Consider the following 16,911-nt stretch of genomic DNA (forward strand, 5'->3'; position numbering starts at 1 on the left):
CCCAGAACTGGACACAATACTCCAGCTGAGGCCTAACCAGAGCAGAGTAGAGCGGAAGAATGACTTCTCGTGTCTTGCTCACAACACACCTATTAATACATCCCAGGATCATGTTTGCTTTTTTTGCAACAGCATCACACTGTTGACTCATATTTAGCTTGTGGTCCACTATAACCCCTAGATCCCTTTCTGCCATACTCCTTCCTAGACAGTCTCTTCCCATTCTGTATGTGTGAAACTGATTGTTCCTTCCTAAGTGGAGCACTTTGCATTTGTCTTTGTTAAACTTCATCCTGTTTACGTCAGCCCATTTCTCCAATTTGTCCAGATCATTTTGAATTATGACCCTATCCTCCAAAGCAGTTGCAATCCCTCCCAGTTTGGTATCATCCGCAAACTTAATAAGCGTACTTTCTATGCCAATATCTAAGTCGTTGATGAAGATATTGAACAGAGCCGGTCCCAAAACAGACCCCTGCGGTACCCCACTCGTTATGCCTTTCCAGCAGGATTGGGAACCATTAATAACAACTCTCTGAGTATGGTTATCCAGCCAGTTATGCACCCACCTTATAGTAGCCCCATCTAAATTGTATTTGCCTAGTTTATCGATAAGAATATCATGCGAGACTGTATCAAATGCCTTACTAAAGTCTAGGTATATCACATCCACAGCTTCACCCTTATCCACAAGGCTCGTTATCCTATCAAAGAAAGCTATCAGATTGGTTTGACATGATTTGTTCTTCACAAATCCATGCTGGCTGTTCCCTATCACCTTACCACCTTCCAAGTGTTTGCAGATGATTTCCTTAATTACTTGCTCCATTATCTTCCCTGGCACAGAAGTTAAACTAACTGGTCTGTAGTTTCCTGGGTTGTTTTTATTTCCCTTTTTATAGATGGGCACTATATTTGCCCTTTTCCAGTCTTCTGGAATCTCTCCCATCTCCCATGACTTTCCAAAGATAATAGCTAGAGGCTCAGATACCTCCTCTATTAGCTCCTTGAGTATTCTAGGATGCATTTCATCAGGCCCTGGTGACTTGCAGGCATCTAACTTTTCTAAGTGATTTTTAACTTGTTCTTTTTTTATTTTATCCGCTAAACCTACCCCCTTCCCATTAGCATTCACTATGTTAGGCATTCCTTCAGACTTCTCGGTGAAGACCGAAACAAAGAAGTCATTAAGCATCTCTGCCATTTCCAAGTTTCCTGTTACTGTTTCTCCCTCTTCACTAAGCAGTGGGCCTACCCTGTCTTTGGTCTTCCTCTTGCTTCTAATGTATTGATAAAAAGTCTTCTTGTTTCCTTTTATTCCCGTAGCTAGTTTGAGCTCATTTTGTGCCTTTGCCTTTCTAATCTTGCCCCTGCATTCCTGTGTTGTTTGCCTATATTCATCCTTTGTAATCTGTCCTAGTTTCCATTTTTTATTTTTTAGATCGTGCAAGATCTCGTGGTTAAGCCAAGGTGGTCTTTTGCCACATTTTCTATCTTTCCTAACCAGCGGAATAGCTTGCTTTTGGGCCCTTAATAGTGTCCCTTTGAAAAACTGCCAACTCTCCTCAGTTGTTTTTCCCCTCAGTCTTGATTCCCATGGGACCTTACCTATCAGCTCTCTGAGCTTACCAAAATCTGCCTTCCTGAAATCCATTGTCTCTATTTTGCTGTTCTCCCTTCTACCCTTCCTTAGAATTGCAAACTCTATGATTTCATGATCACTTTCACCCAGGCTGCCTTCTACTTTCAAATTCTCAACGAGTTCCTCCCTATTTGTTAAAATAAAGTCTAGAACAGCTTCCCCCCAGTAGCTTTTTCAACCTTCTGAAATAAAAAGTTGTCTCCAATGCAGTTCAAGAATTTGTTGGATAGTCTGTGCCCCGCTGTTATTTTCCCAACATATATCCGGAAAGTTGAAGTCCCCCTTCACCACCAAATCTTGGGCTTTGGATGATTTTGTTAGTTGCTTGAAAAAAGCCTCATCTACCTCTTCCACCTGGTTAGGTGGCCTGTAGTAGACTCCTAGCATGACATCTCCCTTGTTTTTTGCCCCTTTTAGCCTAACCCAGAGACTCTCAACACTTCCGTCTCCTACGTCCATCTCTACTTCAGTCCAAGTGTGTACATTTTTAATATATAAGGCAACACCTCCTCCCTTTTTCCCCTGTCTGTCCTTCCTGAGCAAGCTGTACCCATCCACACCAACATTCCAATCATGTGTATTATCCCACCAAGTTTCAGTGATGCCAACAATGTCATAGTTGTATTTATTTATTAGCACTTCCAGTTCTTCCTGCTTATTCCCCATACTTCTCGCATTTGTATATAGGCATCTAAGATACTGGTTTGATCTTTCCTCCCAGTTTTGTCCTGACCCTCCTTTCTCTCTGCCAATATAGCCCACACTCCCTCTCGTTTCCGACCCATCTCCCCGGTCTCCATGTTCCCCACTTACCTCTGGGCTTTGCTCACCTGTCCCCGTCGAACCTAGTTTAAAGCCCTCCTCACTAGGTTAGCCAGTCTGTGTCCGAATAGGGTCTTTCCCCTCCTCGAAAGGTGAACACCATCTCTGCCTAGCAGTCCTTCCTCGAATAGCATCCCGTGGTCTAGGAAGCCAAAGCCCTCCTGGCAACACCATCTTCGCAGCCAGGCATTCACCTCCATGATGCATCTGTCTCTGCCCGGGCCCCTACCTTTGACAGGAAGAATTGAAGAGAATACCACCTGCGCTCCAAACTCCTTCACCCGTACTCCCAGAGCCCTGTAGTCACTCTTGATCCGCTCAGTGTCACAATGCGCAGTATCATTTGTGCCCACATGGATGAGTAGCATGGGGTAGTAGTCAGAGGGCTGGATAATTCTCGACAATGCCTCCGTAACGTCTCGGATACGGGCTCCCGGCAGGCAGCATACTTCCCGAGATGAAATGTCAGGGCGACAGATGGGCGCCTCCGTCCCCCTCAGCAGAGAGTCTCCGACCACCACTACCCTACGTTTCCTATTCGCAGTGGTGGCAGCAGACCTCCCAGCCTTAGGGGTACGAGGCTTCTCCTTCTTTACTGTAGGGAGTGATTCCTTCTTTCCTGTATCAAGAAGAGCATAACGGTTACCTATTACCACGGCAGGAGGGTTCGGAGCAGGGGTGGAGCACTGCCTGCTGCCAGAAGTAACTAGCTGCCAGTGTCCACCCTGAGCCATCTCCTCCTCCACCAGTGGTGTATCAGCAGTCCTGCGTACTGGGACAGCTACCTCAGCTGTCTCCACATGGACACTGTCGAGGAATTGCTTGTGGATTCGGATGCTCCTCAACCTAGCCACCTCCTCCTGTAACTCTCCCACCTGCTGCCTGAGAGATTCCACCAGCAGGCACCTTTCACATTGGATGGTCCCCCCAGCCTGGATATCAGTAAGTGGAAATTGCAAGTTACAGTCTCTGCAAAACCACACCAGGATCTGGGTAGAAGCATCCATGCTCAGGCGCTCTGTCTGGCTACAGGCACAGATGGAGGAGACAGAAGCAGTGCTGGCACAGGTGTTGCGGGTCTTCCTAACCATAGTAAGCCTCCCTCTGTCAAACTCCCGTCTGCAGCCCCCTGTCGGCTGAAAGTGTTGTTTAAGCAAGAAGTTTTGAATGTAGTTGGTTTATAGGTATTAAGGGGAATAAAGAGAAAACAGATGGAACCGGCAAGGGACCCTCGCCCCCTTCCTGCTCCCCTTCCAAACTCCCTTGCAAAACTCCCTGTTAGCAGCCCCTGTTCGCAAAGCATGTGTGTAGGTTCTTTTATTGTTCTTAGTGTTTTCTTTGTAGTGTTATTACCTTAAGAATAAAATATGCTTTCATAGAAAGAACTGTGTGAATAACCATGGGCAGTCACTCTAACTGTTTCTGAAGAGAAAGCAAGCAGGTGTACTTGGTAGTCTGTCTCTGCTGGTAATAACATTGTGCAGGCAGGGAATTGTGTAGACTGGAAATACCCAGGTCAGAAGGGAGAGGGACATGTAACTTCACCCAAAAAAGGTGGTTATCTGGAAGCCTGAGAGTGGGTTCCCTTGCTGGATCAGTGAGGGGAAATACAGGTGCAGTTGCCTTGAACTGTGACAATCAGTTGCCACAATATATGTTCACTAGGGTCCTGATGCTGCAATTGTTTAATTGAATAACACTTATTCATAGAGGTATCCCCACTTAATTTAATGGGACTGCTGGCATAAATTCTGTTCCACATGAATAAGGAATGGAGAGTCAGCTGCTATGTTACTAAGATGACACCAAGAAAACAGGTAGGGAGTCTAGGAAACATTGGTAGAGCAACTAACAACTTGGTTCTAATTTTTGCTCCAGAAAGTCTGCAAACAAGAAAGGATCACTGGGAGCTGAGGGGCTCAGTTGCAGTGAATGCGCCAGGTAAATAAAATGTCCTGGCCTGCTAGCAGCTTACCCCGACGGGCCGGGAGCCAAAGTTTGCCAACCCCTGAAATATATGGTCAACTTATGAAAGGGTCATACAGTTTTTGCCATTTGTACCTATCCATCTTAGGGGATCGGCTTATAAATGAACAGGCTAATGAGCGATTATATACGGTAAGTTCCTTGAGTCTGTCACTATAAGGTATGTTTTCTGAGCCTGTAATCATTCCCGTGGCTCTTCTTGGAACCCTCTCCAATTTATCAATGTCCTTCATGAATTGTTGATATCTGAATTGGACACCAGTATCCCAGCAGTGGTCAAACTAGTGCCGAATACAGAGGTAAAATAACTTCTGTTACTCGAGATTCCACTGTCTACATATCCAAGGATTGCATTAGACTTTTTGGCCACAGCATCACACTGAGCGCTCATGTTCAGCTGATTATTCACTACAACCCTCAAATCTTTTTCAGAATCACTGCTTCCCGGAATAATGTTCACTATCCTGTATGTATGACCTATATTCTTTGTTCCTAGATGTATACATTTACATCTAGCTATATTAAAATTCATATTGTTTGCTTGTGCCCAGGCCCATAAGTGCCGACTTCCCCTCTGCCCGATGGGCGCTCGACCTGCCCCTCGCCCCGCCCCTACCTGCCCCTGCACCACCCTTGCCCAGCCCCAATTCCACCCCCTTCCCCCAAGTCCCTGCCCCTGCCCCACCTCTTTATTGCCTTCTCCCCTGAGTGTGCGACATCCCCACTCCACCCCCTCCCTCCTGGAAAGTCCTAAGCACTGCCAAACAGCTGTTAGGCAGCAGGCAGGAAGCGCTGGGAGGGGGAGGAGTGGAAATGCGGTGCGCTCCAGGGAGGAGGAGGCGGCGGGGGAGCTTGGCTGCTGGTGGGTGCGGAGCACCCACTAATGTTTCCCTGGGGGTGCTCCAGCCCCACAGCACCCATGGAGTCGGCACCTATGCACCCAGCTTACTAAGTGATCCATATTGCTTGGAACAGTGACATATACTCTTCATTATTTACTACTTCCCCATGTTCTGTCATTTGCAAACTTTATCTGTGATGATTTTGTGTTTTCTTCCACACCATTAATAAAAATGTTAAATTGTAGAGGGCCAAGAACCCGTCCCTGTGGAACCCCACTAGAAACACACTAATTCAAAGATGATTCCCCACTTACAATTACATTTTGAGACCTATCAGTTAGCCATCATTTAATCCCTTTAATGTGTGCAATATTAATTTTATCTTTCTAGTTTTTAATCAAAATGTCATGTGCTGCCAAGTCAAAGGCCGTACGGAAGACTAAGTATATTATATCCACACTATTACCTTTACCAGCCATACTTGCAATTTCATCTAAAAAGGATATCAAGTTAGTTTGACAGTATCTATTTTCCATAAACGCATGTTTATTGGCTTTAAATATGTTACCTTCTTTTAATGCTTTATTAATCGAGTCCTGTATCAGCTACTCCATTATCTTCTCTGGGATTGACGTCAGAGTGACAAGCCTATAATTACATAGCTCATCCTGTTTATCTCTTTAAAATATTGACACGTTAGCTTTCTTCCAGTCTTCTGGAACTTCACTGGTGTTTCAAGACTTATTGAAAATCAGTATTAATGGTCCAGGGATCTCCTCAGCCAGCTCCTGGATGCAAGTTATTCAGATCTGCTGATTTTAAAATATTTGTCTTTAGTAGCTCGTATTTAACATCCTCCTGAGATATCTGTGGAATGGAAAGAGTGTTATCATATGATATGGCTACATCATCTGTCTTTTCCACAAATACAGAACAGAAATATTTATTGAACAATTCTTCCTTTTCTGCATTATTATTGATAATTCTGCTATTTCTAGTAATGGGCCAATACCATTGTTAGGATTCCACCCTCTGCCGCTGGCCTTCGTCATAGAATCATAGAATATCAGGGTTGGAAGGGACCTCAGGAGGTCATCACTTGTCCTTGTTGAACCTCATCAGGTTTCTTTTGGCCCAATCCTCTAACTTGTCTAGGTCCCTCTGTATCCTATCCTTACCCTCCAGCATATCTATCACTTGTCCCAGTTTAGCATCATCTGCAAACTTGCTGAGAGTGCAGTCCACGCCATCCTCCAGATCACTGATGAAGATATTGAACAAAACCGGTCCCAGGACTGACCCCTGGAGCACTCAGCTTGAAACCGGCTGCCAACTAGACATGGAGCCATTGATCACTACCCGTTGAGCCTGACGATCTAGCCAGCTTTCTATCCACCTTATACTCCACTCATCCAGCCCATACTTCTTTAACTTGTGGGCAAGAATAGTATGGGAGACCGTATCAAAACACATCCACTGCTTTCCCCTCATCCACAGAGCCAGTTATCGCCTCATAGAAGGCAATTAGGTGAGTCAGGCATGACTTGCCCTTGGTGAATCCATGCTGACTGTTCCTGATCACTTTCCTCTCCTCTAAGTCCTTCAGAATTGATTCCTTGAGGACCTGCTCCATGATTTTTTCAGGGACTGAGGTGAGGCTGACTGGCCTGTAGTTCCCCGGATTCTCCTTCTTCCCTTTTTTAAAGATGGGCACTACATTAGCCTTTTTCCAGTCATCCGGGACCTCCCCTGATCGCCATGAGTTTTCAAAGATAATGGCCAATGGCTCTGCAATCACATCCGCCAACTCCTTTAGCAGTGCATCCAGCCCCATGGACTTGTGCTCGTCCAGTTTTTCTAAATAGTCCTGAACCACTTCTTTCTCCACAGAGGGCTGGTCACCTCCTCCCGATGCTGTGCTGCCCAGTGCAGCAGTCTGGGAGCTGATCTTGTTCGTGAAGACAGAGGCAAAAAAAGCATTGAGTACATTAGCTTTTTCCACATCCTCTGTTACTAGGTTGCCTCCCTCATTCAGTAAGGGGCCCACACTTTCCTTGACTTTCTTCTTGTTGCTAACATACCTGAAGAAACCCTTCTTGTTACTCTTAACATCTCTTGCCAGCTGCAACTCCAAGTGTGATTTGGCCTTCCTGATTTCACTCCTGCATGTCTGAGCAATATTTTTATACTCCTCCCTGGTCATTTGTCCAATCTTCCACTTCTTGTAAGCTTTTATTTTTTTGGGCTTAAGGTCAGCAAGGATTTCACTGTTTAGCCAAGCTGGTCGCCTGCCATATTTACTATTCTTTCTACACATCGGGATGGTTTTGTTCCTGCAACCTCAATAAGGATTCTTTAAAATAAGCCAGCTTTCCCTCATGTTATTCTCCCAGGGGATCCTGCCCATCAGTTCCCTGAGGGAGTCAAACACTGAGGGAGTCAAAGTCTGCTTTTCTGAAGTCCAGGGTCCATATTCTGCTGCTCTCCTTTCTTCCTTGTGTCAGGATCCTGAACTCGACCATGTCATGTTCACTGCCGCCCAGGTTCCCATCCATTTTTGCTTTCCCTACTAATTCTTCCCTGTTTGTGAGCGGCAGATCTAGAAGAGCTCTGTCCCTAATTGGTTCCTCTAGCACTTGCACCAGGAAATTGTTCCCTACACTTGCCAAAAACTTCCTGGATTGTCTGTGCACCACTGTATTACTCTCCCAGCAGATATCAGGGTGATTAAAGTCTCCCATGAGAACCAGGGCCTGCGATCTAGTAACTTCTGCTAGTTGCCGGAAGAAAGCCTCGTCCACCTCATCCCCCTGGTCTGGTGTTCTACAGCAGACTCCCAGCATGACATCACCCTTGTTGCTCACACTTCTGAACTTAATCCAGAGACTCTTAGGTTTTTCTGCAGTTTCATACCGGAGCTCTGAGCAGTCATACTCCTCTCTTACATACAACGCAACTCCCCCACCTTTTCTGCCCCACCTGTCCTTCCTGAACAGTTTATATCCATCCATGACAGTACTCCAGTCATGTGAGTTATCCCACCAAGTCTCTGTTATTCCAATCACACCATAGTTCCTTGACTGTGCCAGGACTTCCAGTTCTCCCTGCTTGTTTCCCAGGCTTGTTGCATTTGTGTATAGGCACTTAAGATAACTGGCTGATTGTCCTGCTTTCTCAGTATGAGACAGGATTCCTCCCCTCTTGCACTCTCCTGCTCGTGCTTCCTCCCAGTATCCTATTTCCCCACTTACCTCAGGGCTTTGGTCTCCTTCCCCCGGTGAATCTAGTTTAAGGCCCTCCTCACTAGGTTAGCCTGCCTGCCTGCAAAGATACTCTTCCCTCTCTTTGTTAGGTGGAGCCCGTCTCTGCCTAGCACTCCTTCTTCTTGGAACACCATCCCATGGTCGAAGAATCCAAAGCCTTCTCTCTGACACCACCTGCGTAGCCATTCGTTGACTTCCACAATTCAACGGTCTCTACCAGGCCTTTTCCTTGCACAGGGAGGATGGACGAGAACACTACTTGAGCCTCAAACTCCTTTATCCTTCTTCCCAGTGCCATGTAGTCTGCAGTGATCTGCTCAAGGTCATTCTTGGCAGTATCATTGGTTCCCACGTGGAGAAGCAGGAAGGGGTAGTGATCCGAGGGCTTGATGAGTCTGGGCAGTCTCTTTGTCACATCATGAATCCTAGCTCCTGGCAAGCAGCAGACCTCTCGGTTTTCTCGGTCGGGGCGGCAGATGATTCGGTCCCCCTGAGGTGGGAGTTCCTGACCACCACCACCCTCCTCCTTCTCTTGGGAGCAGTGGCCGTGGAACCCCCATCCCTAGGACAGTACATCTCATGCCTTCCAATCGGTGGCGTCTCCTTCTGCTACCTTCCCTCGGATGTAGCTTCTATTAACATACCAGCTTGTAGGAGCAAAGAATTGAGGATATGGTAGGTAGATGCATCTTAATATGGAAGTTCCTAACAGACTGCTGACTTTAGGTATCTGGTAACTGGGAAACATTTTCTTGTTTCACAAGAAATTAAAGCAGTATGGGGATGTCTATTTTGCACATTAAACCTGGGCTCTGACTCAGGTTTGAGCCGAAGTCCCTCTCTGTCCACACACACATCAGTCTGACTCAGGTCCTAGGATCCTGCTGGTGGTGTCAGTCTGAGCCTGAGTCCCATTTTGACTTGGGCCCAAGCCCTGTCATTTTTGCAATATAGACACAGGTCAAACTATAAACAAAGTCAGACAGTCTGTGTAGTGCAATATGGATGGGTCAGCATGTCTGTGAGACCAAGATCCAGCAATTATAAATAAGGATAAGATTTTGTCACACATTGTTAGTAAAAATAATGGACAGGTCATGGACAATAAAGAAAAATTCATGGAAGCCCTGTGACCTATCCATGACTTTGCATAAAAAATATGCATGACAAAATGGGGAGCTCCAGGGTCCCCATACCATCCCTAGGGGCCCAGCTGGGAGCTGCGAGGCACTCCCAAGGCACTCTCTGCCCTGCATGTGGCAGCTGGAAGCTTGGGGCCCTGCAGTTCCCAGTCACCATGGACTACTGGCTCAAGTCACAGAAATCTCCGGAAGTCACGGATTCCGTGACCTCCATGACAAAATCATAGCCCTAATTATAAACCCTAGTTGACAATGCAGGGTGAACATTCAAGCACAGGGTTGGAAACCCTGAATCCACAAGCCCAGATCCCAGCAATCCAGGCTTAGTGTGCAGTTAGACAAATTCTAAGATGTTAATTTGCAGTTTCATTTTACAACAGTTGTTAATTCCAACTATGCGGATGAAATATACTTTAAATCACCATTGTATGACTTCACTGATTTCAGAATTTAAAGCTGAAGTTACAATGATGCAAAACTGGAGTCAAACAGTGGTGATTTTAAGTCCAAGTGTCTTGTTCATTGTGTGGCACGATTTCCCTTTTTCCTCTTTATTTTCAAATATTTTACAACCTGACCAGAAAGCATAGTACTGTCAGAAGATAAACTGTGCTCATAACTTTATTCTGCTTTTAAGCTCTCTCCCCCACATCAATAAATGCAGAGAAAGAAAACTATAAAGTAGGCAGGGGTAAGGTTACTGCTATTTGGCATCTTTATTGGTATTCTATATCCACTTGTTTCAAATTCTAAATATCACTGGATATGTCTACACTGCAGTTAAACACCTATGGCTAGCTCATGTCAGCTGACTCAGGCTCATGGGGCTCAGGCTGTGGGATATACAATTGCAGCATAGATGTTTGGACTCATGCTGGAGCCTAAGCTTTGGGACCTGTGATGGGGGAGGTTCCCAGAGCCTGGGCTCCAGCCCTAGTCTGAACATCTACACTGCAATTTATAGCCCTGTAGCTTAAGCTTCATCAGCCCAAGTCAGCTGACATAGGCCAGCTGCTGGTGTTTAATTGCAGTGTAGACCCTGAAACCTTCATTAGTAAATTATGTTTTGCCCTGTGATTTGCTGATCAGTGTTGTATGACCTGTGAGGCCCAAGAGATAAGGATGTGCAAAGTTAAATGAAAAATTGCATGAGATCTACTACACAAGTTCAATCATAGCATTAACATCAAGTTGATGTGCACAGTTTAAAGATACACTATGAAGCAGATCTAAAAATATGTTATGATCCTGCTGGGATTTTAAACACATTTTTAAAAATAATCCACTAATCTGCCCTGATAAAAACACACACAAATGGAAACAAGCAAACAAAAATACTATTATTCATGGTCCTATAAAGTTGTGATGTATAATTGAAAGCAAACTACTCAGGCAATTTAGAGACCACAACTAACAACTCCTATTCCAGAATGTACAGTATGTTGATTCTGAGCATAGAAACGTCAACCAGGAAATTATAATTTCTAAACCTCATTCTGATCATGACTCATACTGGGGCCTTAGGCAACTCATTAAACTTCTCTACCTAAGTTTTCTCCTCTATAAAATGGGGGTAATAATAATTACTTACCTACCTGAGATGTGGTGGTGATAAAATAGTTTATATTCACATCAACTGTTATTGAAGCTCCAAAAGCCCTACATACATGCAAAGTATATTTTTAATATTCCAATAAAATGGAAGCATGTTGACTAGTGCTTTTTAAGACACAATAGGGAAAAGCAGTGTTTATTAAGTGAAAAAAGATAAAACTGACAGGAGAAAACAATGCTTTTCATAACTGTACTAGAGATAGCCATACCTTAATACTTTGCACTTATATGACTCTTTCCTCTACATGGGTAGGAAAATTGACTGCACAACCTAAAATCTTTTTTATCTTTAATTTCTGTGATCTAAGGAGCAGAGAGTTCTTGAAGAACAGTAATTTCTCATACCCCCATTCTAAGGGAGAGAAATATTATTATTATTCCTGTTTTACAGAGAGGGATCTGAGGCACAGAAAGATTAAGTGACAGACCCACAGCATGCAGGAAGTCTATGGCAGAGACAGCAATAGAAATTTGTACTGTTTTGCTCCTAGTCCTCTAACTGGAGATATGATCTGGTGAATAAGTCAATTAAATGTGTGGGTTTTTTTCAAATTAGCAATAGGGTGACAATATGCAATGGAACTAAAGTAAATTAAGTGTATGTTACCAATTCTCTGGGGATGAGAGACCATGAGAACTAGGTATAGAAGAGTGAATGTCTGAAGAGAAGATGGTTCATATGCTGTCAGCACCTAGTGACTGAGAGATTTGTCATTGTTTTAAGATGGTTCCTGCAGCCTACCCTTGAAATCAATAGTTGGGAAGCCAGCTATGCCCGTCAATGGACACATGAGGTCTCTGGGAGTGGTAAGTAATACTGCAATAGCTTGGAGATATCAAAATGAGGAACTGGGTGCAGGATGGCATGGTAGTCAGGGCAGAGTAAGGGTTTGTCTATATGAAGAGCTACTGTGCAGCAAGTTGGGTTGTAAATCTCAGTGCACTAGCTTCCCATGTACTAACTAGCCATATGGATCCTGCACTGCACACTAAAGGTTCCTTAGTACACTTAGATTTGCTGCAGTTTGAAATGGGAGTAGGTCAAAGTATTTCAACATATTATCTTCACATATAGATGACATGTGAGTTTTCTAGATTTACCTATGGGACAAGTTTCAATTAGTTAAAAAGCATTCTAAAAAAATATTACATATAAGTACAAATTCTAAATCATGGTAATGTTTTAGTGAACTGTAACTCAACTATGTTTTGATCAAATTTCTTCATCCTTAGTAGAAACATTTGTTTTTGTCTTCAGAGTAAATCTGACAAACTTGAGGTCAAACTAATTTTCCAGATCAAAACTATAAGGCATGGTGTGGAGGATAAAATAAGTCTTTAATAATGGGAAATTGATTGTAACTGTTATTGCCTTTCCATTACTTATCTAATCTATATACATACACAAAAATATTATAGTGTATATGATTAAAGTTGTTAACTTTAATTTTTAAAACAGTATATTTAAAACAATAAAATATAGTGCCCCCCCCCAATATCTCACAGCATTGAATCTATATCATCGTACAGAAAGTACAATATTCATGTATATCCTAGCATCATGCTGATAGGTAAATATGGCACAAAATCAACTGTAATTTTGCCCCTATGCTGAAAGTACAAAATTCACTCAGATTACTTTTTATTTCTTATATAAAGTCTTGTATGAAAGACCAGTAGTCACAGTAGGCAAAATCTAAATTCCATGGAAGTAAATGGAGACTTCCTTTGATTTCCATGGGCATTGAATTGGGGCTACATTGTAGGATTTTCATGATCCTATTTATACTTTTAAAAAAGGAATAGAACAAAGTTTTTAAAATGTTTACAATACTAATAAACTGTTCAAGGACTATGGCTGAGATTATGGTCCAGATCCTAATTTTTATGTAAAGTGCCACAGCTTCAGTAAGCTGATTTACACCATTTTAGGTTTTGGCCCCATATTTCTGTATATAATCATCTATATACCATAGAACCAAAAACAAACACACACAAAAAAACCCCAAACAAACCACCAACCTCTATAGACCCCAGTCCAACAAAGTATTAAGCACTTAGGTAATTTTGAGCACAACAACTGAAGTGGAACTACTTGAGCTTAAAGTTACATCATGGGCACAAGTTACATCATGGGCGGCAGGTATCATAGGCCAGGGGAGGCAAAGCCTCCCCTAACCCAGGCCGTGGCCCCACCCACGCTCTGCCCGGTGACCCTGCTGTTGCTCTCCCCTCCCCCAAAGCTAGTAGTGGCTCAGCTCAGGCCAGCATCCTGGAGCTCAGGGCTCAGCGGCCTGGGGCAGCTGTGGTCAGCTGGTGGCCAGGGTTGGCTTGTGCTGGTCCAGGGGTAAGGCCGGTGCTTGGGCCGGCCAGTAGCCTGGGGGTTGTGCTGATGCTCAGACCAGCCGGCACAGCCGGAGTGAGCTGGCCAGTGGCCCAGGTCTTGGGTCAGTTTTCCCAGGGCTTCTCTGGTTGTGGTGGGGGGGAGGGGCAGAAAGGTTGGGGTAGAGGTGGGGCCTCAGGCAGAAGGGGCAGGGCCAGGGGACTAGCATCTGCAAAGGTGGGGTTCACCAGCCACCCATGATATGCATGCTAGTACTTTGTTGGATCAGGGCCATAGTGCCTATGTTATTATATAATATCCTATATTGCTAGATATTTATATAGTATTTTTTCTCTCTACATTTATATTGGCAATCAGCATCAACTAAATAGAGCATGACTTAACCATCAACTGCTGTAGAAAAGTAACTTGCAGCCTAACTCATTAACTGAAATTTATAATTTAGTAAATCTGTTTCTTTTTGATGCAACAATGAATCACCTGATACTTACATAGAGGATCACTTGTGTAATCAAGTCACGAAGGTATATGACTAGGTAGTGATTCATTCTTTGATGTAAGAGAAGAATTGGCTGCATCTGGGAAGCAGTCTATCATCTTCTACTCATTCCATTTTGATTAATTAAGTCCAGGATTGCCCTTGCATCAATATTTATATTCTAACACAAGAAACTTTGCAAAAATAGTTCTGGTTGAAATCTATAGCTAAACGTCAATCAAAGATTTGTAAACTTCCATATCATAGTGATATTTTGAAACTGAGGTGTTATAAAGTCTGGAAAAGCACAGTTATGGAATCCAGTTAATCCCCCACTGCTGTGTAAGACTTGACCACTCACTATCAGCCCATACAATTTCCACCACCCATTAGAATTTCACTTTCAGATGAAATGATTGTGTCTGGACATTGTCAACAGAGTTTCATAGATCCTGAAATGCAGTAACTGCAGCACATTCAAAGGAAACAACCCTTGAGCTAAGCACAAAATGACTAATAAAAAGATGGAGGTAAACCCATCAAAAATTGTGTTTAAATAGTCTTTTTTAGAAATCAGTATTCTGCAAGGTTTTGGTATACTGCTTTGCATGCATACAGCAGTCACCAGCAAGGTGAAACCTTCAGCATCTCCACTACTGGAGCGAAGCTCTTTTAGCTATGAGAAAGTACTAAGTTGTCATTGAGGCCAGCCACTAAAGGAAGACACAATCAGTTCAGTAAACTAGTGTAGTATGCAAAGATGTTAGCAGAGAGGAATCACCACTCTCTTTGCCACATTAAAATAGACAATATCCCAGCTTGGCTTGACAGGCTGTTGTTGAGGAACATTGTAAATGTCTTATTGAAATACACTGTACAGTTTCCCAGAAAACTAACTTTCTCTTGTTGCTGCTCTATCAGTTTTAAAAGTTTGAATTCACCCCCTCTCACTCCTTTAGCTGACTGGAATTGTATAATTTATTCCTCAAAACCCGACTGAGCACAGGAATTTGAGGTGTGGATTTCAAAGCATAGCTGGGATGATTCTTGAACAAATTCTTGTTCAAATACAGCTGCATGGCCTTCTCCTTTTCAATGAGTCATCAGTGGGACCGAGCCTGGGACTGTTAGTGTTAAAAGTAGAGCCTCTACCACTGAAGCTGAAGGAGTAACTTTGCTAGCAGGTAGCAATAGCAGATTATTATCTTATGTGGAACAGCCACTAGAGGGAGACAAAGGCCCTCACTGTGCTAATAGGGGTTACAAGGAAATTTAACATAAATAAATTATGTAAACATTAAAGTTTACAGTTCTATAAGTTCTATATTTAAACACAAAAGAATGATTATGTTAAGGTTCTTTGTTTTTCTGCACATTTACTTTCAAGTTGAATGTTTTGTTTTAGATTAAAGAAAAACTTCTTTTCTTTCTTTAAGTCTGTATGAAGGAGCACAGAGCATGCACTGACTACATCAACTCTGAAAACAGAATGTCTGCTGTCTGATCACACAGGCAGAATTTTTAGAAATGTTTTCTCTATACTGCATTTTCACAAAGGCATCACAGCTACATATACAATACCATAAACTCATTCATATTTAACATATATCATATCTTCAGTTGTGAATTGGCTATCTACTGTGTAATTAGAAATGTGCAGTATGTAGGTGAATTTATTTTACCATGAGAAGCTTATCTTTCTCCCTAGTGGGCACCTGGTGCACAGGTTTGTGATCCCTTACATCTGGTTATTTTGGAGAAGCAAGCTCCACTTTAGAGAAGAAAAAAATTCAGATAGGTAACTAAGCATTATATACTAATAACTGTTCCTTCTCTAAAGTGGGCAACTGCTTGTACATGACACTTTACCCCAGGTGGCCCCTAATTTACATTAAATTCTAGTTTGAGAGGACATATCTCAGGCCTTCCTTTTTTCCATTACAGAGCATTCCCGGAGAGATGGGAAAAAACTTGAGATTCTCTCAAATTTGGATCTTACTTTGCTGGGAGTCTTCCTTTCCTTTTTTGTATAATAAATTAATAAGTAGATAAATGATAGTGTCCTGCTTTAAAAACTTCTGGTAGGAAAGTATGGTTTACCATTTTATTTTATTTTAAAGTGACACAGTCAACTTGAGGTCTAGTCTGTGTGTGTGTGTGTTTTTTTTTTTTTTAAACTAAATTAAAGCTAGTTTCTGGTACCATACCTCCCCCTAAGCAAATTGGGTGAAATGGTAGGAAATGAGTAGGTTGAATAGTTTTTCCCTGAGTAAAGTACATCACTAAATTTGCAAGGCTAAAACATATTTATAATTCAAAAATGTTCTGCAATTAGATCTCAATTTAGGAATGCACTTAAACATTTAAGTGCTTTACTGAATTGTGGCCGATATTTATTGTGTATTTATTTTAGATTTAAAATAATCATAAAGATGCCTATGTAAGGCTTTATGCACACTAACAGAATCAAGTCCCAGCAGCATTAAAATAATCATTAGAGCAGGAACTCAGTCACACAGCCACCTATAGAAACTCCTTTCCACCCTTCATTCTCATAGGAAGCACACCCTCAGCCCTCACAGACAATGCTATCAAGCCAACGTCTTTTGAAACGTGGCCAGAAGGGCTATTCTGGGCTATTTTAGACCAAGGATTGGAGCAAGTTCCAGAGCCCTCAGAGAGAATGCCCTGCCCACTGTCCCCTCTTTTATAATGGAGGGGGGAGGCTGTCCAGTTATCCAAGGATAACTGGTAACTAAAATACGAGTTTCCTTCAGA

The sequence above is a fragment of the Trachemys scripta genome, chromosome 2 (genome assembly GCF_013100865.1).
Source record: "Trachemys scripta elegans isolate TJP31775 chromosome 2, CAS_Tse_1.0, whole genome shotgun sequence".
NCBI classification, from domain to species: Eukaryota; Metazoa; Chordata; order Testudines; family Emydidae; genus Trachemys; species Trachemys scripta.